This window comes from Emys orbicularis, chromosome 10 (genome assembly GCF_028017835.1).
Source record: "Emys orbicularis isolate rEmyOrb1 chromosome 10, rEmyOrb1.hap1, whole genome shotgun sequence".
Classification (NCBI taxonomy): Eukaryota; Metazoa; Chordata; order Testudines; family Emydidae; genus Emys; species Emys orbicularis.
Genome location: NC_088692.1, coordinates 23,101,934 through 23,127,673, shown reverse-complemented (window position 1 = coordinate 23,127,673; position 25,740 = coordinate 23,101,934). Strand labels below are relative to the sequence as shown.

At 45.1% G+C, this 25,740-nt stretch overlaps 1 long non-coding RNA gene across 1 annotated transcript in view; it reads right to left on the bottom strand.

The window, feature by feature from the left end:
- Window positions 1–23,275: 23,275 nt before the first annotated feature.
- LOC135884268 (uncharacterized) overlaps window positions 23,276–25,740 on the bottom strand; it is a 32,634-nt gene continuing 30,169 nt past the window's right edge. The window contains exon 3 of the long non-coding RNA XR_010561705.1: window positions 23,276–23,313. This is a non-coding gene — a long non-coding RNA (uncharacterized LOC135884268). The remainder of the gene's footprint in view (window positions 23,314–25,740) is intronic.

The window sequence follows — 25,740 nt, the reverse complement described above, 5'->3', positions numbered from 1 at the left end:
CTGGCTTCTGCCTCCCACTTTCACTCCTCTGCTTCCAGCTTTTTCTCAGGCTCTCTCCTTTGCATCCGCCTCTGTTATTTCCAGTTCTTTGATCTCTATCCTGGCCAGTTCAAGCTCCAGACCGACCTCACTGGTAACTGTATCAGGCTGGCTTTGTAAACCTGCACCTTCCTCAGTCTCAGGCCCTTTTGGGGGATCAGTCAGATCTCCTTGCTGCTTATGTTCCATAAATAGAGACTCTCATCCCTTGTACATTTTTCCATGTAGCATTTAAGCCGCATTCTGTACACAGTTTTTCCAACTGAGCTCGGGAATGTTTAGCATGTATCTTCTGCTAATCCTGTCCTTTCCTTTATTCTATTTCCCTTACTGGAAATAAATAAATGGAAAATAACAAACTACGTTTTTTCTTTAACTGTTTCCAACCTTCTCACTTTTGAATCTCTCACTGTCCATATTATCTGGTATATAAGTGCCTGGAGCATGACCCTGAGTTAACCAGCGAACAGGGCGTAGCTCCTGCCAACTACACCACTGTGGTGCTTCCTGGAAGTATTCAGGGTTGTAAGGCACCTCATCACCACTCGCCCTTAGCATGAGCAAGTCTGACATGTGCCTGCTACGGGTCAGCTCCCTGACTCCACTGGCCATGGGCTGCACAAGCACTGCCCTTTCCGCGAAAACCAGACACTTGGCAACCCTGCTTAGGACACAGGATCAGACTTTAACTTTAACAACAACTTCAGCCCATCACAACTAACTTCTTCTCTTTTCTCCAAACGGGACAGTTATTACCATCTTTGATACCATCTAAAAGATTGTCAAACAAAGGGGGTTTCCTTCTAAAACTCTCTCCGGCTACAGGGAGAGTGAACAAAGGATATTATTAAAATGGAACCCTTCTTTAATACTTTACATTTCAAATGCTTTAACTGTTCTTCCTTTTCTATGTCTTTATCAAAAGGTTTAAATTATGTTAATGGAGTGTTTGCCGGGGTACAAAACAGGCTGAGGTCTCTGTATACCAAACCCCAAACCTTGTTTAACACTGTTTAATGTGGGATAGGGACAGGTCTTGACTCATTGGGCTCATATAGCTATCTGAATTAATACAACAGTTAACAGCAGGCAGATTTATATCTGCAGGAGGCCCTGCTGATAACAGGATTAAGTCACTCATCCTGTGAAGAAAACTTTTTAATGTAGAACATGAGTAAACAGCCCTGAAAACTATTTAATCACCTCTCTAGAAAAGTGACACTTAGCAGGCTTGCTACCTATTATAAGATCTTGCAAGGACCTGTACTTTCTACACCACATAGAAAATCATTATGAATCATCAGTAATATGAAAAGCTATCCTTTTAGTCAGTGAACCTGGTTGAAAAATATCACCTACCTCTAAATTTAGAGTGCCATTGTCTCCCGTTTGACTACAGTTGTGCTCTGCATTTATTGGTATGCAGTGGCTTTCCTGCAGAGCAATGCATAATGTGACATAGATTTATACAATGATATAAGAACACAGTATTTCAAATGGAAATAATCTAAACAATTAGAAGGGAAATGTTGCACAGCAGAATAGAAGAAGGAAGCTTTGCACACTGCAAACAAAAACAAATTCCTGTTGGGCCAGTGACTCTGAATTCACATAAGGTAGGCCAGTGTAGAGAAGATCAGAATTGGATCCTTATTTTTCCAAGAACTAGAATGATGACTTGTCTTTTTTATTAGTAGTTATTTTTCTTACCCCACATTCCTAATTTATTATTTGCCAATAGCATTTCATTCTAGTTCATGACACCTGTGCCTAATAAATAAATACTGCAATAAAATGTATGCAACATTTTTCTGCTTTCTGTTCTCAAATAATATTCTACAGGCTAATCTCATTACTGCCGTATCACCATTTCCTTCCAAGGAGTTACAATAGCAAATGGATTTGGTCCTACATGTTTAAGAACATAACCATGCTACAGGGACACGATGCATGACACCCACAGGGTGTGGATTGGAGACAGATCAGGGCAGGGATGGTATAGGTGTAATGAAAGGCCCTCCAGGAAATGGAGGCAAAGAATAAGTGGAGGCAATGATAGTAAACTAAGCAATAAAAACACTATTTGCACTATTTCCAGAGAACATGGATTATCCTATACTCCAGTGCCAGATTTGCCAGTTTTGTATGGATAACTGTGCCTGTTTAATTGAACAAACCTAGTCAATTGAGCCATCCTAGTCAAAAAAGAAATGGAACTGGTGCTTCTGTGAGAGGAGATTTTTTTCTCCTATCAGATATTTCACTGTAAAACTAAAAGCCTCCTTTAAACAGTCTTATAATCAGCCTTCAGTAGATTGAGTCATGGAATTTATTGGGGATTTCATGAAACATACTAAAAAAGTTTGAAAACAAAGGGAAATGAGAGAAGTTTAGAGCACATCAGCTTGTTTGTTTCTTTGTTTTGTTATTTTATTTTTGGAGGGGGAAAGGAAAGGCTGCATGCCATGGCATTTAGTGGACAGCAATCCCACCACCCACACTAAGGCCAGGTCTACACTACCGCGGTAGTTCGACGGCTGGCAATCGAACTTACGGGTTCGATTTATCGCGTCTGGTCTGGATGCGATAAATCGATCCCGGAAGTGCTCGCCGTCGACTGCGGTACTCCAGCTCGGTGAGAGGAGTACCGCGGAGTCGACGGGGAGCCTGCCTGCCGCGTGTGGACCGCGTCTGAACCGCGGTAAGTTCGAACTAAGGTATGTCGACTTCAGCTACGTTATTCACGTAGCTGAAGTTGCGTACCTTAGTTCGAATTTGGGGGTTAGTGTAGACCAGGCCTTAGTCCCTACTTGCTGGAGGAAATTAATAGTAAGGCTTTTGGAGTAAAGAGCAGAGTGATGAGAAGAGGATTAGAGGCAGAACTTTGCGGAAAGCATAGAGCAGACGAACTAACGTCAGGCTCACAGAAATTCCATATCACATTATTTCCCACCAACATGCTTTTCATTTATGACCTGAAGCCCTTCTTTGTTCTACCAAATATAGCTAGCAAGCACCGGCTGCCACAAAATCATGTAGATACAATTATTAAAATACTATTGAACTGGCTGCTTTTGTAGTTTAGAGAAAATTACTCTGCGGCTTTTCATAGACCTGAGTGAAGCCTTTCTAATGGAGTGCCCCGTTGTTCACTTACATCACTTCTGTATAAAGTACTGTCATTATGGATTCAATGTTTATATCTTCACAATGTTTAATAGTAACGGCATGTCTCTGCTTAGGTCTCACATTCAGTTCAAGTGCCTGTTTGGTTAAGGCTAACCATTAAAATTTCCTTCCACAGAGATGAATATCAATGACAGCTAACTAGCTTAGATTTTAATATAGCACCTGCCAGTGGATCTGAAGTAATGATACAATGCCAACTGAAATTAGTGGGGAGAGTCCCATTGACTTTGATAGACACTGGATTGGGCCCTAAGCACTGGTTTCTATATATAAATCTCATCTTTTCTTCATTCAGAAAGTTTAAATGATATTTAAAACATTCCATATGTACATTAGACTACCAACTTTTGCCTTTGTTACATTATTTTATATAATTAGCTGCAAAAGTCATAAAGGGTCAGGTAGCTAGTTTAAATTCTGCCTATACCCAGTATGTGAAAAAGTATGCAGTTATGTGGCAGGATCCTCCTGTTTTTATGCATTGTACATTCAGTCTAGTTACCTGATCACATACTCTTTCCAAAATAATACAATAATATCTTTATATGGATTAATATGAAGGAGGCCACTTGCCATAGTTCAAATTTGAATACATGATGTCTAATCAAATCTGCAGAATATATGGTACTTATATAAACATATACAGCGTTTTCATATTTTTTCTTTGCTTTATAAAAATAGCTCCTTAGTGATCAGTGGGTGAGAACAGATGTTAGCAGTAAATGAGTTAGCTAGAGAGTCTGAAGAAAGAAGAATTCTGTTCCAGTCTGGAAACACTTTCAGCTTGAGTGGGTCTTTTTCACTTTGAGTGAATCCTTCCACTTCACTTTTTTATGTGAATTCTGTTTAAAGTTTTATAAAGTAAAACTACTCCTCTGTCAGATTCTGTAGCTGGACTACACTAACTAACTCTGAGCATTTTCTAAGACCTCCCTCACTCTATCTATAACCTGGCAAAGACATTTTTTCTTAAAACCAGTCTTGGCAAACTGCAGAAAATTTAACAATTGTAGATTGAGAGATTCTAGGGTGAATGATTCCTAAGATCCAACTGACATTGGAGACAGTTTAGTCCACCAGTACCCAAAAACATTTTCATGACACAAAACTGGAGTTTGAGGTAACAGGTAGGTCACATACATACTCCCACCTTCTCCCCTACTCAGCACATATCTGGCTTTTCACAATCCATCATAATTTCTCACTGACTCGCTACTGTGTTTGACCCTTCAGACTACCAGGCTTGGATCCTGCTTTCATCTGCCCATACAGATGGAACAAACCAGTTTAAAAATCTCCAGCTCTGCAATGCATACTAGAACTAAAGCAACAGATTGACTGAGTGAAGAGCCGATACACTACATCAACCTACTTCACTCGCAACTTGCATGGAATAAGGACAAATCAGAGCTGTTACTGTAGGCTGCTAATGTTCCATGTTTCACTGTCCCTAAACAATTTTATCACATTCATGACTGCAGCTGGCCTGCGTTATCAACTTCTTTGACAGATATTCAAACTAGCGCAGAGCTTACACATAGATGTAGAGTGATTAGTGATCTCTAAAAAGCTGAGATGAACAGTTTACAACACTACACACAGTATTTTGTATTACTGATTAAATGATTCACTATGTAACTACCCAAGCACACTAGGAAATCATCCAGAGCAGTTTTCTCTGCCTCATTGATTTCGGATCAAGTGTCATCAGTAAATGTTTTGGAAGCGTCCCTATAGTGAATAATCTATCCCTTCATTGTTTTCAGCAGGCCTTTGAAATTCAGCAGACGGAAAGCACTTGGGCTAGTGAAATGCCTTTACTCTAGCCCATGAAATTCCATTCAGGTTTGGCTGAGATATAAACAGAAAATAAAAGTCACCATTTCCTGCCATGGATTCTATTCCTCAGGAAAACTTTGGTAGCATGCCAAAATAATAGAAACAGACCAACCTACGGCTAGCCCAAAGCAGCATCAGTCATGGATGCTGCACCAGAAACTGCCAGATTGTCTGTAGCCGTGGGGCATGGGAGGGAAATCGGTTGAGCTCCCTATATGCAGCACATAGTCCTGGGAAGCATCTATCCCCTGGGGGCACCACATGGGGCAAAAACTCCCCCAACTCCTGGGTGGGGGGGAGGGAAATGATGTGAACCAGACACTCTGGACAACCCCTGGGACTCAACACATGGCCAGGCATCCCATCCCACATCCTAGGACAACTGCCTTTTCCTGCTGCTAGCTAACGTATTTAGTCCTGTAGCTCCAAGTGGTAGAAGCGTGTGCTGCAATGCTGAAGGTTTAGAGTTCAAACATAACTGATGTATGAAGCTGGGGGTAATAAGGTCTTATATAAGACAAAGCCTCTAATATTATCAGGACCGTCCCAATATTAGGGGCTTTGTCTTGTATAGGACCCTGCCCCTCCCCCCCCATCCTGATTTTTCACACTTGCTGTCTGGTCACCCTAGCTGGCTAAAGGGATAAAACAAAACAAAAAAATCTTAGGAAATTACATACCAAAGCTAAAATGATTTAGGTTGCAAAGTCAAGCACTCAAATTAAGAAAGACCAGATTTCATAGCTGCCTATTCAACTTTAATTCTGCCCTTTTGTATATATGCACTGACAGTTTTCAGTTATATGATCACATACTGTTTTTCCCCCCACAGGACCCCTTCCTCATTCAGTGCACAGGATCAGACATGCAATGCTACTGTAAACCTGGCATTTCCTAACTCAAGTGCCTGACTTTGCAACCTACATTTTCTTTAACATAGATTACTGTATTTAATAGTATATTCAGTTAAGGATGGTGATTGTTCTTTCTTTGATTACATATGCTCATAATGAATTACAACCACTGGGATACCAGCATAATTGAAAATAACCAGGGTGGAATACCACTTCGAATGCCATCCAATGGAAAGAACAAGGAGTCATTGCCCTGAAGAAAACATACCCAAACCTTAGTTCAAATAGACTATAACTCACGTCCCTACCTATTCTGCTTATGAGAAGCTTCAGGAGCAATCAAAACTGTGTTTTCTCTGTTTGGAAACAAAACCAGGAAGACAGATGTCTTCTCATTCATCCACCCTCACATTGCCAATTTTGCTACTGTTAAGGCAGAAGTGATGAGTTAAGCACACATTTGATGCTGTTATCTGGCACATATCTGGATCTGCTTTTTCTTTTGAAAAAAGACTGGCTTTGAAAACAAGCAACATTACAAATGTTGGAGTGGGATAGGCTGGAGAGAAAGCACACCTCAGCTTGAGGTCTTACCAACACAAGAAAGTTGCACAGCTTTAACTTCAGTTTAAAATCACACCTGATCTAATTAAATCAGCGCAAATCTCAGTGTGGACATGTGCATTTCAGTTTAAGAGAGGCTTACTGCAGTTCAGTTTAAACTGATTCCTAAGGTAATCATTTCAAACTTGCCCAAGTCCCATTTTCAAAAGTGATTTGTTCTTAAGTGACTTGGGCAGCTTTGAAAATTTTACTTAAGCCTGGTCTACACTACGAGTTTAGGTCGAATTTAGCAGCGTTAAATCGAATTAAGCCTGGACACGTCCACACAACGAAGCCCTTTTTTTCGACTTAAAGGGCCCTTTAAACCGGTTTCTTTACTCCACCTCCGACGAGGGGATTAGCACTGAAATCGACCTTTGCGGGTCAGATTTGGAGTAGTGTGGACGGAATTCGACATTATTGGCCCCCGGGAGCTATCCCACAGTGCTTCATTGTGACCGCTCTGGACAGCACTCTCAACTCAGATGCACTGACCAGGTAGACAGGAAAAGCCCCGCGAACTTTTGAATTTCATTTCCTGTTTGCCCAGCGTGGAGAGCACAGGCGACCATGCAGAGTTCATCAGCACAGGTAATCATGATGGAGTCCCAGGATCGCAAAAGAGCTCCAGCATGGACAGAACGGGAGGTACGGGTTCTGCTCGCCATATGGGGAGACGAATCAGTGCTAGCTGAACTCTGTAGCAGTAAACGAAATGGCAAAATATTAGAAAAAGTCTCAAAGGCCATGAAGGACAGAGGCCATAACAGGGAAGCACAGCAGTGCCGTGTAAAAATTAAGGAGCTAAGGCAAGCCTACCACAAAGCCAGAGAGGCAAACGGAAGGTCCGGGGCAGAGCCGCAAACATGCCGCTTCTACGCAGAGCTGCATGCCATGCTAGGGGGTGCAGCCACCACTACCCCAACCGTGTGCTTTGACTCCTTCAATGGAGAAACACACAGGGAAGCGGGTTCGGGGTACGAGGAAGATGATGATGAAGACAATGAAGATAGCTCACAGCAAGGAAGCGGAGAAACCGGTTTCCCCAACAGCCAGGATATGTTTATCACCCTGGACCTGGAACCAGTAACCCCTGAACTCACCCAAGGCATGCTCCCAGACCCTGAGGGCACACAAGGGACCTCTGATGAGTGTACCTTTGTAAATATTACACATGGTTTAAAAGCAAGCGTGTTTAATGATTAATGATTAATTTGCCCTGGCAATCACGGCCAGTACAGCTACTGGAAAAGTCTGTTAACGTGTATGGGGATGGAGCGGAAATCCTCCAGGGACATCTCCAGAAAGCTCTCCTTCATGTACTCCCAAAGCCTTTGCAAAAGGTTTCTGGGGAGGGCTGCCTTATCCCGTCCGCCATGGTAGGACACTTTACCACGCCAGGCCAGTAGCACGTAGTCTGGAATCATTGCATAACAAAGCATGGCAGCATATGGTCCCAGTGTTTGCTGGCATGCAGACAACATCCATTCCTTATCTCTCTTTGTTATTCTCAGGAAAGTGATATCATTCACGGTCACCTGGTTGAAATGGGGTGATTTTATTAAGGGGACAGTCAGAGGTGCCCGTTCCTGCTCGGCTGAATAGAAATGTTCTCCGCTGTTAGCCACGCGGTGGGGGGGAGGGGTGAAGTGATCATCCCAGAGAATTGGGTGTGTGTGGGGGGGGGGGGTAGTTGGGTTTGTGCTGCATGTTAACCCGGAAACCCCAGCCCCTCCTTTTACATTGCAAACCCATTTTAAATGGCCAACCCAACGGGTGCTTGGTATGGGAAATGAGGGCGCTGCTGTTTGAAACCATTCCCACATGTTATGAAGGTTAAAAAAGCCAAAAGACTGTGGCTTACCATGGCTGCCTGCAAGCTGAATTCTGTTGCCTGGCACTGCGTGAGTGATCTCTCACACCAAACCGGCAGGCCCTCAATATAAGAGGAAAAATGCAACCTTGTAACGAAAGCACATGTGCTGTGTAATGTGAACAGCAAAATTTAACGTGAAAGAGTGTACCCATTGTTCTCTAAAATGTGTCTTTTTTAACCACCTCTCCCTTCTCCTCCACAAGCTGCAAATGTTTCTCCTTCGCAGAGGCTAGTGAAGATTAGAAGGAGAAAACGGTGGACTCAGGATGATATGTTCTCGGCGCACCAGATGTCCTCCCACGCTGACAGAGCACAGCAGAATGTGTGGAGGCAGTCAATGTCAGAGTGCAAAAAAGCACAATATGAATGAGAGGAGAGGTGGCGGGCTGAATCGCGGGCTGAAGAGAGCAAGTGGCGGGCTGAAGAGGATAGGTGGCGTCAGCTTGCTGACAGAAGGCAAGAGTCGATGCTCCGGCTGCTGGAGCATCAAACTGAAATGCTCCAGCGTATGGTTGAGCTGCAGGAAAGGCAGCAGGAGCAGAGACCACCGCTACAGCCCATGTGTAACCAACAGTCCTCCTCCCCAAGTTCCATAGCCTCCTCACCCAGACGCCCAAGAACACGGTGGGGTGGCCTCCGGCCACCCAGCCACTCCACCCCAGATGATTGCCCAAGCATCAGAAGGCTGGCCTTCAATAAGTGTTAAAGTTTTAAAGTTTTAAACTGCAGTGTGTCCTTTTCCTTCCCTCCTCTCTCACCCCTCCCGGGCTACCTTGGCAGTTATCCCCCTAGTTGTGTGATGAATTAATAAAGAATGCATGAATGTGAAGTAACAATGACTTTATTGCCTCTGCAAGCGGTGCTTGAAGGGGGGAGGGGAGGGTGGTTAGTTTACAGGGAAGTAGAGTGAACTGGGGGCGGGGGGGAGAAGGGTTCATCAAGGAGAAACAAACAGAAGTTTCTCACCGTAGCCTGGCCAGTCACAAAACTGGTTTTCAAAGCTTCTCTGATGCGCACCGCTCCCTGCTGTACTCTTCTAACCGCCCTGGTGTCTAGCTGCGCGTAATCAGCGGCCAGGCGATTTGCCTCAACCTCCCATCCCGCCATAAATGTCTCCCCCTTACTCTCACAGATATTGTGGAGTGCACAGCAAGCAGCAATAACAATTGGAATATTGGCTTCGCTGAGGTCTATCCGAGTCAGTAAACTGCGCCAGCGCGCTTTTAAACGTCCAAATGCACATTCTACCACCATTCGGCACTTGCTCAGCCTGTAGCTGAACAGGTCCTGACTACTGTCCAGGCTGCCTGTGTACGGCTTCATGAGCCATGGCATTAAGGGGTAGGCTGGGTCCCCAAGGATAACGATAGGCATTTCAACATCCCCAACGGTTATTTTCTGGTCCGGGAAGAAAGTCCCTTCCTCCAGCTTTTGAAACAGACCAGAGTTCCTGAAGATGCGAGCATCATGTACCTTTCCCGGCCATCCCACATTGATGTTAGTGAAACGTCCCTTGTGATCCTCCAGGGCTTGCAGCAGCATTGAAAAGTACCCCTTGTGGTTTATGTACTCGGTGGCTTGGTGCTCCGGTGACAAGATAGGGATATGGGTTCCGTCTATCACCCCACCACAGTTTGGGAATCCCATTGCAGCAAAGCCATCCACTATGACCTGCACGTTTCCCAGAGTCACTACCCTTGATATCAGCAGGTCTTTGATTGCGTTGGCTACTTGGATCACAGCAGCCCCCACAGTAGATTTGCCCACTCCGAATTGATTCCCGACTGACCGGTAGCTGTCTGGCGTTGCAAGCTTCCACAGGGCTATCGCCACTCACTTCTCAACTGTGAGGGCTGCTCTCATCCTGGTATTCTGGCACTTCAGGGCAGGGGAAAGCAAGTCACAAAGTTCCATGAAAGTGCCCTTACGCATGCGAAAGTTTCGCAGCCACTGGGAATCGTCCCACACCTGCAACACGATGCGGTCCCACCAGTCTGTGCTTGTTTCCCGGGCCCAGAATCAGCGTTCCACGACATGAACCTGCCCCAGTAACACCATGATTTGCACATTGCTGGGGCCTGTACTTTGTGAGAGGTCTATGTCCATGTCAATTTCCTCATCACTCTCGTTGCCGCGCTGCAATCGCTGCAATCGCTGCAATCGCCTCCTCGCCTGGTTTTGCTTTGGCATGTTCTGGCTCTGCATATACTCCAGGACAATGCATGTGGTGTTCATAGTGCTCATAATTGCCGCGGTGATCTGAGCAGGCTCCATGATCCCAGTGCTATGGCGTCTGGGCTGAAAAAAGGCGCGAAACTATTGTCGGAGGGAGGGAGGGAGGGAGGGGCGAGTGACGACATGGCTTACAGGGAATTAAAATCAACAAAGGTGGCTGTGCATCAGGGAGAAACACAAACAACTGTCACACAGAATGGCTCCCCCAAAGATTGAACTCAAAACCCTGGGTTTAGCAGGCCGTTGATTTCACGGAGGGAGGGGGAAGCAAATGAATACAGAACAAATCTGGTCCATCTATCTTTTACATCTTAGGCTGGCAGCAGACGGTGCAGCATGACTGATAGCCATCGGCATCTTCTGGGTGCTTGGCAGAAGATGCTGTATTACGATTGCTAGCCATCATCATCAAGACGGTTCAATAGGACTGCCAGCAGGACTGAGTCTCCAGGAGACAAAACATGTCTGCCCAGGTGCCTCTGACCGAACTCACTGAGGAGTACGACGACGACAGATACCAGTCGTAATACACCATCCATGCCAAAAGGCAAGAAGCTGCTGCTGTATATCAATGCAGCCCCACGTCTGCCAGCACCCAGATAGCCGATGACGGCTACCAGTCATACTGCACCGTCTACTGCCAAAGGCAATTAGCTGCTGCTGTGTAGCAATGCAGTACCACGTCTGCCGGCACCCAGATGACATATGGTGACGGTGAGCTGAGCTGAGCGGGCTCCATGCTTGCCATGGTATGTTGTCTGCACAGGTAACCCAGGTAAAAAGGCGTGAATCGATTGTCTGCCATTGCTCTGACGGAGGGGGAGGTGCCTGACGACATGTACCCAGAACCCCCCACGACACTGTTTTTGCATCATCAGGCATTGGGATCTCAACCCAGAATTCCAATGGGCGGCGGAGACTGCGGGAACTGTGGGATAGCTACCCACAGTGCAACGCTCCGGAAGTCGACGCTAGCCTCGGTACTGTGGACGCGGTCCGCCGACTTAATGCACTTAGAGCATTTTATGTGGGGACACACACAATCGACTGTATAAAACCGATTTCTATAAAACCGGCTTCTATAAATTCGACCTAATTTCGTAGTGTAGACATACCCTTAGTCTAAGCTAACCCAAAATAAGTGTCCACTCAATCTCTTGCACTGCTCTAAATATTTAAAATTACAAGTTAAACTAGTGCAACCAACCCACTTGAATTGTCATCTGGTGTATTTTATATAAATGGAACAGGAGGTTCTCTTTTCCAATTTTGTTCTTATGAGAAATCATTGTAGCTCTCTTTTCATGAGTCTGGTCAGGCCATACTTCATTTACTGTGAAATTTGGACTAAGACCCAAAAATCAATTCCCCCAGAGTTTGGGGAGATGGTTCAGGTCTGGTATCTAGTGCTGCATGCATCACATGGGTCTGATGCTTTACATTCCTTCAAACCGCATAGATTCCTCATTCTGGAGGAGCAAAGCCCCTGCTGCTCATACACATGAAAACTTTATAAACACTTCTGCCCTTCTAATTTTAGCAGCAGTTGTTGATACTGATCCAGGCTGAAATCTCACAATTTGAATCCTCCCATTTTCATCACCACAGATTTCCTTCTCTCACTGTCACCGGAACCAGGGCCGCCAGGGGGCCATGCCCCCCGTCCCCACACCTTTTAACAAAAGAAACACATGCACTGTGGGGAAAACACAATCGTACTGTTAAAGGCCAAGACGCACTATGAGATCAGATCAGATGCATTCCTAAATATCCACTGCAATCCTAGATAATTGTGTAATCGCGTGATCAAAATTGTGCTAAGTTTACATTTTTTGCTTAATAGATATCGTATTGCGTTTATCTGCTACAGCCAGTTGATGGTGTTTGTTAGGTTTCCTAAAAATATATTTTTTACTTATTTTATTTTATATAAAATTTTAGAAAAAATCATTTTATATGGTAGCGCTTATCTGGGGACACATTTACCTCCCTTCAAAGTTGTTTATTATTTATTTTGCTGATGCCTTTTTCCAAGGAGATTTACAATTTAGGGTTACAATTGTTAAAATATGCATTGTATATAAACAAGGATGATTGAATTTTAATGTTACAGAACTGCAAGTTACAGTTCAATAATGAAGAGTGCGATATTAATAAATAGTGGAGTATACGCAGTAAATGTAAGTGAAGTACAATATATGAAGTGCAAAAATGAAATGTAGTCCCGACGTTTAGAACTAAAGTCTTGGGGTTTTTTGTTTGTTCATACTATAATTATACTTTAAATATTATAACATGGCTACATTTTGTATTCTGGTTATTTATATTACAGTTGTACTCTGTGGGATATTTAAGTAGTATTTTAATTCCCCTGCCACTTTGGCCTTCGCCCCCTCCTGCTTCTATAAAAGGTTCCAGCGCCCTTGCCCTCTCTCATTCTGATTTTATTTTCTGCAGTGACGATGGAAGCATTTCCTTCTCTTTTGCTCTGCAGGTCTGTAGCCTGTCTCTAATTTAGTTGGCCTTTTAACATGGTTTTCCTTTTACTTTCCTCACTGTTCTTTCATAGAGGTACAGTCTGGAGCCAACAGATGTTCTTGTGTAGTTGTGGAAAACAATGGGCTAAGAGTATTAACAAAATTCCTTCATTTACTGATGTCTTTATAGTAATAGTAGCATATGAAGTTCAAGAGTCTTTTCCCCCCTCCTTTGCGTAGTCTCATTCCTTCAATTAGAAGCCAGGGTTTGAACAATTTCTACACCATTTGAATACAGATGTGGGAACTAAGCGCCAAATTCTTCTTGGTTACATCAGTGTAAATCAGGAATAGCTCCACTAAAGCCAATGGGATTACTCCAGGCTTACAGCAGCATTGCAGAACAAAGTTTGGCCTCAAATCCTCTCTCACTGCTCTCGCGTTCCCATGCTTTTATTGATAGCAACTTTATCATTCACAGCCCACCCCAAGAGTGTTGTAAAGTAGTCCTGGAATCTAGCAACTACAAAGTGCCTGTTCTAAACTAGTTCATCGGGTGGCTTGTTGTGTGAGTCTAAAAATGCCTCAGCCTTATAAATGGCTTCTGCTAGAATATTTGTTCCATGAAAATGGAGGGCGATAGTACCTCACTCTTGGATGCATAGGCAGAGCTCTCAGCTGAAGTCCATGTAAGCTGCTTACAAAGACAGAATCTAGCCCTGGAACTAAAACCTACGGTAAAGGCTGTATGACCCAGGCTAACAAGAGCAAGGCAATTCCAAATGAAGCCTGAAACAGCTGTTAAGTTTCTGCCCCTCCCTTCACATCCCTTTCATCATTATGATAAGGATTGCAGGAGTATGGCATCAGTGCAGACTGCAGCAACTGTGTAGCCTACGATCACCAGAGCATGGAGGACAGACTGTCAGGCCTTGTCTACACTACGAGAGTACTTCGATTTTAGTTAATTCGACTATGTGGAATCGATATTACTAAGTCGAACGTGTGTGTCCACACTAAGGACAGTAATTAGACTTTGTGAGACTTTGTGAGTCCACACTAACGGGGCAAGCGTCGACATTGGAAGCGGTGCACTGTGGGCAGCTATCCCACAGTTCCCGCAGTCCCCGCTGCCCATTGGAATTCTGGGTCGAGCCCCAAATGCCTTCTGGGTAAAAAAATGTGTCGAGGGTGCTTTTGGGCGCCTGTCGTCATCCGTCCGTCACTCACGCCCTCCCTCCCTCCCTCCCTGAAAGCGCCGGTGGGAAATCAGTTCGCGCGCTTTTCTGATTACTGACAGCGCGGACGCCACAGCAGTGCGAGCATGGATCCCGCTGCGACCATCGCTGCAGTTGTGGCAGTTCTCAACGCCTCGCAGCTTCTCCTCCACCTGTACCAGAGGCAGCTGCAGATCAATCATGAGAGGAGGCTACGGCACCACCGTGACGGCATGAAGTCGGACACTAGCTCCGACCTCTCTGAGAACATGAGACCCAGCGCCCAGGACATCTCGCTGTCACTGGGTCTTGTTGATACTGTTGAACGGCGATTCTGGGCCCGTGAAACAAGCACAGAATGGTGGGACCACATAGTGCTGCAGGTCTGGGATGAATCCCAGTGGCTGCGCAACTTTCGCATGCGGAAGGGGACTTTCCTCGAACTGTGTGAGTTGCTGTCCCCTGCCCTGAAGCGAAAGGACACCCGGATGCGGGCAGCCCTGACTGTCCAGAAGCGAGTGGCCATAGCCCTCTGGAAGCTCGCAACGCCAGACAGCTACCGGTCCGTCGCTAACCACTTTGGTGTGGGCAAGTCTACCGTGGGGGTTGCTGTTATGCAAGTAGCCAGGGCAATCGTCAAGCTACTGCTATCTAAGGTAGTGACCCTGGGAAACGTGGAGCTCATCAGAGATGGCTTTGCCGAGATGGGATTCCCAAACTGCGGTGGGGCTATAGATGGGACTCACATCCCTATCCTGGCACCGGACCAACAGGCCAGCCAGTACATCAACAGAAAGGGGTACTTTTCCATGGTGCTGCAAGCACTGGTGGACCATCGGGGACGTTTTACCAATATCTACGTTGGATGGCCTGGCAAGGTTCATGACGCTAGGGTGTTCAGGAACTCTGGTCTGTATAGACGGCTGCAGGAAGGTCTTTACTTCCCGGACCACAAAGTAACTGTTGGGGATGTGGAGATGCCTACAGTCATCCTCGGGGACCCTGCATACCCGCTAATGCCCTGGCTCATGAAGCCCTACACTGGCGCACTGGACTCAGGGAAAGAACTATTCAACTACCGGCTCAGCAAGTGCAGAATGGTGGTGGAGTGTGCTTTTGGCCGTCTCAAGGGGAGATGGAGAAGCCTACTCACTCGCTGTGATCTCAGCGAGACCAATATCCCCATTGTGATAGCTGCTTGCTGTGTGCTCCACAATTTGTGTGAGAGCAAGGGGGAGACCTTTATGGCGGGGTGGGAGCTTGAGGCAAATAGCCTGGCTTCTGATTACGTCCAGCCAGACAGCCGGGCGATTAGAAGATCCCAGCGGGACGCGCTGTGCATCAGGGAGGCTTTGAAAGCCAGGTTCCTGACTGAGCAGGGTCTCCAGTGACTGTTCACTTTGTGGACACAGATACTGAACCTGCCCCCGTTTCTTTACCCAGTTACTGTTGACTATCCTTCCAAGTTACATACCCCCTTCCCCACCTTCCCAACAAATAAAATCTGTTCCGTTTTGTTACTGAACAAGGTTCTCTTTCTTACTGTTTTCGCGGGAATGTTTTAAACCGGGGACGCAGACTGTGGCGGGGGGCTGGTTTATTGTTTTGATGCAAATGATGCTTCTAAACTCCGGGAATGACAGGCTCCGCAGTGCTGGATTGGTTGTTTCAACGCAGCCTGCCAGCAGTCCTGGGCGGGACTGCATGTATGTGTCGGCCAAGTGACTTTCTGGCAGGGGGCGGAGGGTAACAGATCCCCTGCTGCGTGGCTCTGTGATCCAGGATAAGGACCGCGGCAGAAGATCTGTAACTGCCCTCCCCCGCCACAAAGTCACAGATCAACCCCCTCGCACCCCAGAACATGAAAACCGCCTCCCAGACTGACCAGGGTAACTGGTGACTGTACTGTGTATGTGTCCTGATGCTGGACCTGCCCCCGCCTCTGTAGCCTGCTACAGGTGACTGTCCTGTCCAAGTAACAAACCCCTTCCCCCCCTTCAGACAGAATCCCCTCTAAAAGACACTCTCGGAAACAGTACTTAACAGAAACAGATGTTTTATTATGAACCGCACATGAAAAGGGGGGGAGGAAACTTGGACGTGGGCTATTGTGAGATGGGTAGGAAAGGGCTTTTCAAACTTTGGAACGAGAGCCTTCCATTGCTGCAGCAGTGTGCAGGGGCCGACTGAAAGTTTTAACGGCCCTTGCCGCCCCTCCTTCTTTGGACTTTTGGTGAGGGGGGTGTGGGACTTGGTGGCGGGGGAGGGCGGTTAGAGATAGACAGCAGCAGGGCTCTGTCCTCCTGCCTCCGGTCTTGCAGAACATCCACTAGGCGCCGGAGCGTCTCCGTTTGCTCCCTCATTAGTCCAAGCAGGGTTCGAGTAGCCTGCTGGTCCTCCTGGCGCCACCTCTCCTCCCGTTCCATGACTGCTCTGTGCATTTGTGACAAGTTCTCCCTCCACTGTGTCGTCTGGGCTGCCTGCTCTCGTGAGCACTCCATAAGTTCATAAAACATGTCTTCACGCGTCTTTCTCTTCCTTCTCCTAATCTGCGCTAGCCTCTGGGAGTGTGATGCCAGGCTGGGTTGGGAGACAGTCGCAGATGTGTCTGTGGGAATGGGAAAAAGGGAGTAAATTCCTGAGACAGATAAATGAAGTTGCTAACAAAGAACATAGTCTTTCTCTGTGAACAACACCATGCACTGGACCTTTCACATGCGCACACAGGACAAGGTCGAATTTTCGGCCCTCGCCTTCAGTGCCTGGGGTCTTGCAGTTGCGATCAGAGAAGCGTGGCAGGACACCTCTACTTTTGTTGCAGGAAAACATGGTAAGCCGTAGACTTGTGGCAGCTTAAAAATGTAATAGTAGCACTGGGCTCCTTTCGCACTGAATGCAAGGCCACTCTCTGCTGGCAGCAATCAGGGAAGCATGAGCTCTGCCCCTGTCCCACCACCTCGCGGCTGTCCCCGGGAAAGATCACTGTATGCTGCCCCTCTGCCGCCTCCACCGCGTGGCTGTAAAGCAGTCCCAATACTAACATTCCCCTCCCTAATTTAAAGCAGGGCGTCATGTGCGATATAACTCTAATGAGGATCTCGGAGAGCGAGAGGGGAAGAATGCTTCGGGAGACCATGCAGAGGCCAGGGCCGTATGCCGCCATGCTGTGCCGTGCCATGATCCCAGACTACTTACTGGACTCATGGCGTGGGAACGTGTGTTACCACGGTGGACCAGTTATGTTAAAATTACATGTTTAGATGTTTAAAGCACTCACTGCTTGATCCTTCCCCTGATTCGGTGTCCGGGGTAACGGCTGTGGATGGTTGGTAGGGGATCTCGGTAAGGGTGATGAAGAGCTCCTGGCTGTCGGGGAAATCAGTGGTGCAAGCGCTGTCGACTGCCTCGTCCTCCTCATCTCCTTCCTCATCTTCCCCGTCCGCTAACATTTCCGACGAGGAACCGGCCGTGGACAGTATCCCATCCTCTGAGTCCACGGTCACTGGTGGGGTAGTGGTGGCGGCCGCACCTAGGATGGAATGCAGTGCCTCGTAGAAACGTGATGTGTGGGGCTGGGATCCGGAGCGTCGGTTTGCCTCTTTGGTTTTTTGGTAGCCTTGTCTCAGCTCCTTGATTTTCACGCGGCACTGCGTTGCATCCCGGCTGTATCCTCTCTCTGCCATGGCTTTAGAGATCTTCTCGTAGATCTTTGCATTCCTTCTTTTGGAGCGCAGCTCTGAAAGCACGGACTCATCGCCCCACACAGCGATGAGATCCAAGACTTCCCGATCAGTCCATGCTGGGGCCCTCTTTCTATTAGATTGCACGGCCATCTCTGCTGGAGAGCTCTGCATCGTTGCCAGTGCTGCTGAGCTCTCCACGCTGTCCAAACAGAAAATGAGATTCAAACTGCCCAGACAGGAAAAGGAATTCAAATTTTCCCGGGGCTTTTCCTGTGTGGCTGGTCAGAGCATCCGAGCTCGAAGTGCTGTCCAGAGCGTCAACAGAGTGGTGCACTGTGGGATAGCTCCCGGAGCTATTACCGTCGATTTCCATCCACACCTAGCCTAATTCGATATTGCCATTTCGAATTTAGCGCTACTCCTCTCGTTTTCGAGGAGTACAGAAGTCGAATTTAAGACAGCTCTATGTCGAATTAAATAGCTTCGTGGTGTGGACGGGTGCGGGGTTAATTCGATGTAACGGCGCTAAATTCGATATAAACTCCTAGTGTAGACCAGGCCTCAGAGAATTAAGCACTGAACATGAGGTATAATTTCATATCCTTGTCATAGTTGGCTTGTGCCACCGTCTTATGATTTATTCAGGGTGGTTAAACACTGGAATAAATTGCCTAGGGAGGTTGTGGAATCTCCATCTCTGGAGATATTTAAGAGTAGGTTAGATAAATGTCTATCTGGGATGGTCTAGACAGTATTTGGTCCTGCCATGAGGGCAGGAGACTGGACTTGATGACCTCTCAAGGTCCCTTTCAGTCCTAGAATCAGGGCCGGCTCCAGGGTTTTTGCCACCCCAAGCGATGCAAAAAAAAAAAAAAAAAAAAGCCGCGATCGCGATCTGCGGTGGCAATTCGGCGGGAGGTCCTTCGCTCCGAGCGGGAGTGAGGGACCGTCCGCCGAATTGCCGCCAAATAGCTGGACGTGCCACCCCTCTCCGGAGTGGCCGCCCCAAGCACCTGCTTGGCAAACTGGTGCCTGGAGCCAGCCCTGCCTAGAATCTATGAATCTATGATTACTTACGGTAATTGACTGAACTGCATTTTCATTAAATAGCATTACTTGCAAAAAGCTAGCATATGGGTTCTGACAAACCATAAAAACCTATCAATTTCTCTGATTTTTAAATACACTTTTGCTGATTGAATTGACTCTATCAAATCTATGGCCTTCCCCCAAACTGTTCTATTCAAGTTAATTGAAACAGTGGTTGGAGATTAAAGCCAGGCTGACTCCAGTTTTATGGAGTGTCGATTGGGTAGCAGGTGCCATCTAAATAGGGAGCACAGAAGGTGCATTTGGTGGATTGAGTGTGGCGTAATATCAAGGTCAGTAACCTTAGACAGTTGTGTTGCAGCAGGCTACCCTCCTTTGTATTTTGAGATGTTAGTGCATAATGTGACCACTGCGTAGCCAATCACAGTAGAACATTTGGGCTCCTTTTGTGTGTCCTTTACTTCCATTCCAGTTGACTACGATGAATCAGATCAATTCAGAGAGCCAGCTCCCCTCCACTTCTCTGGCAGTGCCAAGCAGCATAACCTTAAACAGGTGGCAGTGGCGGATTCCCTTTGCATAGGGGAATTGGGCCACTACTGTGACTCCTGTGCTACCTCCACCCCACTCAGCCTATGATGTAGCTGTGCACTAGGGGAAAGAGCGGCTGGCATGGCCAAGATGTCTACACCCCAATGATCCCTAGCTGCTGGAATGGCCCTGGCTGGCTCCATGGACCACCAGGTGAAAAGCAGAGCAGCTCTGAGGCTGGCCTACTTTACACTGGGGCTGGGCCAGCAGCTAGATGGCCCCTGAATCATGTGAGATGTAAAGTGGCTTAAAGCCACCTTTGCAAACATCCCTTCTGAACTGCAACAAGTGCAGCATGGAGGTGGACCCCGAGATGTGACGAATATCCTCACTAATCACCCTCTCCCTTTGCTCTTTTGCCTATTCCTTCAATTAACTCTGTACCCTAATGTTTGGAGGCTACATCAGGAGAGTTAACTATGCAGCTAGTCTGTCATTCCATTATTCTCACACAGTGTTCCCAAAATCATTCACCTCCAGTCCAGACTTTAAAAATTTTGTACTCCTTTTCCAAAGTGAAATACACTAATATTACTGGAAGTCTGACTTTCAAGGGTCCTCAGTTTTTGTATGAGTATTTTTTGTCGTTACATCTAAAGACATGATAATAGAACGTCCAGCAAAGCCTGATGCCAAAAACATCTTGGCAAGTCTCCTTAAGGGTAAGCTCCTTAGGGAGGGGACTGTTTTTTAGTTCTGCATTTGTGCAGCACCTAGCACAATGGGGTGCTGGTCCATGACTAGGGCTCCTAGGCATTATGGTAATACAAATAATGGCAGGAGTTGTGGGAGACGAGAACCAGATCTCAATTTAACTCTCTTACCTGCACTACAGGCCTGAAAAGGTTAAAGAGTAGCAGGATTCAGCATTGATTCAAATGGTTTTTTTAATTAAGTATTTGTAGAGAAATGACTTAGCTTTGCAAAAACAGAGCCAGGGGGAAAAAAACAGTTGTGACTAAAGAAAACAGACATAATGGAGTAAAAGCGTACCATACAGAGGTGTGAAAAATGATCTGATTTTGTAATGTTAAGTGAGGTTTAGTCACAAAAGATCAAAATATCTTATGCTTGCAAACCACAATCTCATTCCTAACTGATACAATAAACTGGGAAGTGTGTAAATTGTGCATCTCAGAAGTGTTTACCAGAGCACATCAACACTGCGTAACACTTGCAGAATTTCACCCCAGACTTGGCTGCATTTCAGTGGTGGGTGAAATGCTTTCGGTAGTCTGGAGAGCCTTTGGAATTGAAGGGCAATATATAAATATAAGTCATTATCCTTGTTAATGGCTTTGCTATTCATTAAATCTCACATCACATCCATTGTGCTTAATTCCCCTAACAGCCATTAGACTCTTTGGCAGCAAGAAAGCATGAAGAAAGGGGACAGAGCTACACAGCAGGAGACCGCAAAGAACTGGGACAAATTTCAAGAACACTTCAGCAATTTGAAGCTAAGCAAAGAGCTCTAATGCAACAAAATGGTTTTAAACTCCTCCCCCTCTCCCTAACCAAACATTTTAACACATAGGAAGAAATGGTGACCCAATCCATATTGTACTCCTCATCCTATCTTCCTTTTACAAATTAAATTTCCTGTTGGGTCCGTTGTGCTTCATCTCTGAGAAAATACAAGCAAATGAAGCTTGTAAGGAGGTGCTGCCAAAATCCTAATGAGCTGCATTCCCAATGTATTGAATGAGAAGCAAACGTTTTCTCATATAAAATAATGTGGGCAGGGAGAGATGGCAGCATGAGTGCCTGAGCTACACCACCAGCCAAGAAACTTAGAGCGCGCTGGTGTGAAGAGTAAAAAGAAGCATTGTGTCATTCACAAGAGAGACAGTCAGAATTGCAGAAGCACATACAAAAAAGGATTAGACATCCTCACACCAACTGCACAAGACACCATTCAGCCCAGCTGGAAAAATAAACTAGTTCCACCCAGAAACAAAACAAAGCAGGATTTCCGGGAAGACTACAAAGTTCAGGGTCTCTGTTGCTGAAGATAAAATCTAGACTATTGGACAGCAGTGATTTAAAACTTAGATTTAGAAAGAGTGCATGATGCTCTCTTTATTATTTCATGGGACTGTGGAAACATTGCCTATGTAAAATGGTAACCAGAAGTCTTATGGACCATTTCAATATGCACACATGCACACACACTCTTACTTGTTTGCTACTTTAATTAAACTCTGTAGGAAAACTTAAGATCTGTCACTTTCCTGGTAGCATCCATTCCTTATGGGACACACCATTCAAGGACCATATAAAACTTCAACTGGAGCACAGTCAAGCAGCAAAATCCACAGGAGTTATCTACAAGAGGTTATGCTTCTGCACTACCTTTTCTAAAAGCTTCCTTGTGTATGGGATTTTCAATAAAACAGAGAGCCTATTGTGATGCTGTATGGAATCTGGGGGACACTTGAGGATATTATGAATATTAATATTGTAAAATTGCAATGAGTTATGCCAGATATGCCATGTACGATATCTGCAAAAATGTTATGATTTGCCAAATATGATAATCTCATTTATATGTTTGTATCACTTTTATATTATAAGTTATACATATGTTTAGTATCAGAGGGGTAGCTGTGTTAGTCTGGATCTGTAAAAAGTGACAGAGTCCTGTGGCACCTTATAGACTAACAGACGTATTGCATCATAAGCTTTCGTGGGTGAATTACCCACTTTGTCAGATGCATGTAGTGGAAATTTCCAGAGGCAGGTATAAATATTCAGGCAAGAATCAGTCTCCATTTTGTCTTCAATCCTGCTTCTTACCCCTGGAAGAACTTTGCTACAAACTGAAGCTCTGAACAAAGGACTGAATGACCCATCGAAGCTGTGGATGTTTTCCAGAGGGACTTTCAAGCCAGCAAACTCACCAGTACTGCTAGGAACCTGATATATACACTTTGAAGTCTTTGTATGTATATGACTGTTTTACCATTTAACACCTCTCTCCTTGTTCTTTCCTTTTTCTTTATAATAAACCTTTAGTTTTAGACACTAAAGGATTGGCTGGCAGCAGGATATTTTGAGTAAGATCCAAACCTATACTGACCTGGTGACGTGGCTGACCCTTTGGGGTCAGAGGAACATTTTTGTATATGTGAGCAGAGTTTAAAATAACTTCTCACTGTTCTGGACCTACGTGCTGACTGGGAGCCAGAGAACTGGAATGCAATAAAGGGGGCTGTGTGATTTCTTTTTTGCTTCTTGATAACCAGTGTGGAGGATCACAAGCACAGTTTGTGACTGGTTGAGGAGAATAACTTCAGTGTTACCCACCAGTCTTGGAAGATTTGCTCTTCCTTTTGCAGCCTGCCCTGACCTTCGTATTTCCAGTGAGGGTTGCCCCGGGCACCATGAGTCACACCTATAATTGAGTTTTTTCCTGCCTAAATAAACAGTATAAATTCACCACTCCCATAAAACTAATCCATCAGCTTTAGCCCTATTGCGTATCTTAAATAAGGGCCTGCTTCCACTGATATCAATAGGCTGAAGGTAGCATTCCTTTGTACTAGGAAAGATCTAGAAGACAGATTGATCCTCGAAAAATCAATGGCTATATTAGCGGAGTCAGATAAAGAATTCTCACCTCCCTCAGTTTATTGCATGCTCCTCATCTGGATAGTCCTAAACGGAAAAAAAAACATTTGTGAACTAGGCATTCACATTCACGTGTTCTTAGAGCTTTACAAAAATCTTCAGCATTCTTCAGTGATCAAGGAGAGACACAATATCTTATCTCCCTACCAATGCTAGACAACAGTAACAGACCACAGACGTTGAATTGCATCAGTGTTTACAGTAGATAAAGCCTAAAATAGATACGTACATCTCTAATCTGCCACTTTCCTCTTTACACTACACTAGCATTTTCCCTGGTGTTCTACAAATCTAGTTCCAGTAGAACTATCAGTCCTGAAGCTGTTAAACCTTCTCAGGGTTATTTTGAGATGGGCAGCTCTGATATTACATTTTAAAAAATTATCTTTTTTTATCAAATTGTTTATCCAGCAAAACAAAAAATTACTTGTATTAGCATTAAATCATAGGCCGTGCTAGTATCAAAACCCTGCTGGAAAATATACATGATACAGTTCAGTCCATAAATTTTTCAGATTAATAAAATTGTAATTTAAAATTAGTCACAGTTGCAAATTGCTGCTGTCAGAGTCTCTAAATGTTGTTGGACAGGGCTTTATAGATGCTGGGGAACTTTAAATTCGCTTCCTGATCCTATACTTTGCTCCGCAATACAGTAACTCTTCATTTAACATTGTCCCACTCATCGTTGTTTCAATGTTACGTCCCTGCTCAATTAGGGAACACGCTCATTTAAAGTTGTGCAAGGCTCCCTTATAACGTCGTTTGGCTGCCTGCTTGTAAGATTCTGTGGAAGAGCAGCGACTTTACAAGGGAGCATTGCACAAGTTCCGCTTCTCCGCCTCCCTCCCAGCACTTCCCCCACCACTAAACAGCTGTTTGGCGGCGCTTAGGACTTTGGGGGGGAGGGATGTGGTGTGCTCTGGAGAGGAGGTGGAGTGGGGGTGCAAAGAGGTGGGCCTGGAGTGGAGCGGGGACAGGAAGAGGCGGGCCTGGAGCATTCCCGACAAAATCCGAACCTGTTCTCCGGGGAAGCTGCCGCTGCTGCTGCAAAGGTCCTTGCCTGCAGCGGGCTGTGCCTGTGTGGGGTAAGCCAGGGGCACTTCCCAACCACAGTACAGTACTGTACTGTACAGTATACAGTATTATGCCTTTTGTCTGCCCCCAAAAAATTTCCTTGGAACCTAACCCCCTGCATTTATATTAAATCTTATCTGACAATTGGATTCGTTTAACATTGTTTCACTTAAAGTTGCATTTTTCAGGAACATAACTACAACGTTAAGTGAGGAGTTACTGTACTATGAGCTGGGTGAATAATTAATTTAAAAATGCTCTGTGAATGTTCACTTGAAATATTAAATGAATTCACTGTAGTCGTGTATATACCCCATTGAATATTTGCACAAGGTGAACAGTCCAATTTACTAGCACAACATCCATAGAAAGGGAATTTCAAACCAAGTTTCAATATGTTGGAAATGGGTGCACATTCATTGAATTATGGAACAAATGCCATGAGACTCACATGGCCAATCACAATTAAGAAACACAGCTCAAATTTGGAGAAAGTGATAAATCCATTGCGAATTTTTGAATAAATACAAATACAAATATAAAGGAAATCACTCACTGTGTGCAGAAAGAGGCTAAATTCAGATCAGCTTATTGCAATTCTCTTCCTCAGCTCTTCTGATAATATATCCCTTTTATGTTCCTGGTCCAATAATAGTGTGGCATGAGCTTACTATCTACACCAAAATCCTTTGATAGTTGGAACAATAACACATTTTCCTACAAGTATTTATAATCAGGACCCTGTCTATTCATATTCCCTCCCCTCTGTCATCATACTGTGTAGTGAGAGAAGAAAGTAGTCATGGAACAATATCAAAGGCTTGTAGAAAATGTGAAACTTATGTGCACCACCGTTTTATTCACTCAAGGGGAATTTTTACATTCAGGCTGGATATACAGAACCCTATTCCATTAGTGGAATATTTTTTCTACCTTACTACATTTCCAATGCAGCTTTCAGTAGGTTACCATTTGAATGTACATTTGTACATGTCCAGTCTCCTGGAATGAATGTAAATTTAGGGATTTCTCCACAATCATTAGCATCAGCCTATTTATTTGTCTCTTGCATTCAAACTTCTGAGCAAATCAGAGGTTGTTTATAAACAGATCTTCTAGTTAGTATTTCTAGTTAGTCATAGGACTGTCAAGATCTTGATAGTGAAGCTTCACCATCAAGATCTTGACAGTCCTATGACTAACTAGAAATATTTTTTGCTCCTAATTATTGCAAATATAGCATTCATTCCCATATTCAAGCACTGTCCTCAGTTGCACCTATTCAGTACCCATTTGCTGGGGTTGCACACTTGTAACTGAGGGCAGAATTTGAACCAGCTTGCTCCGACAGAAATCAATGATAAAGTGGCCACTCAC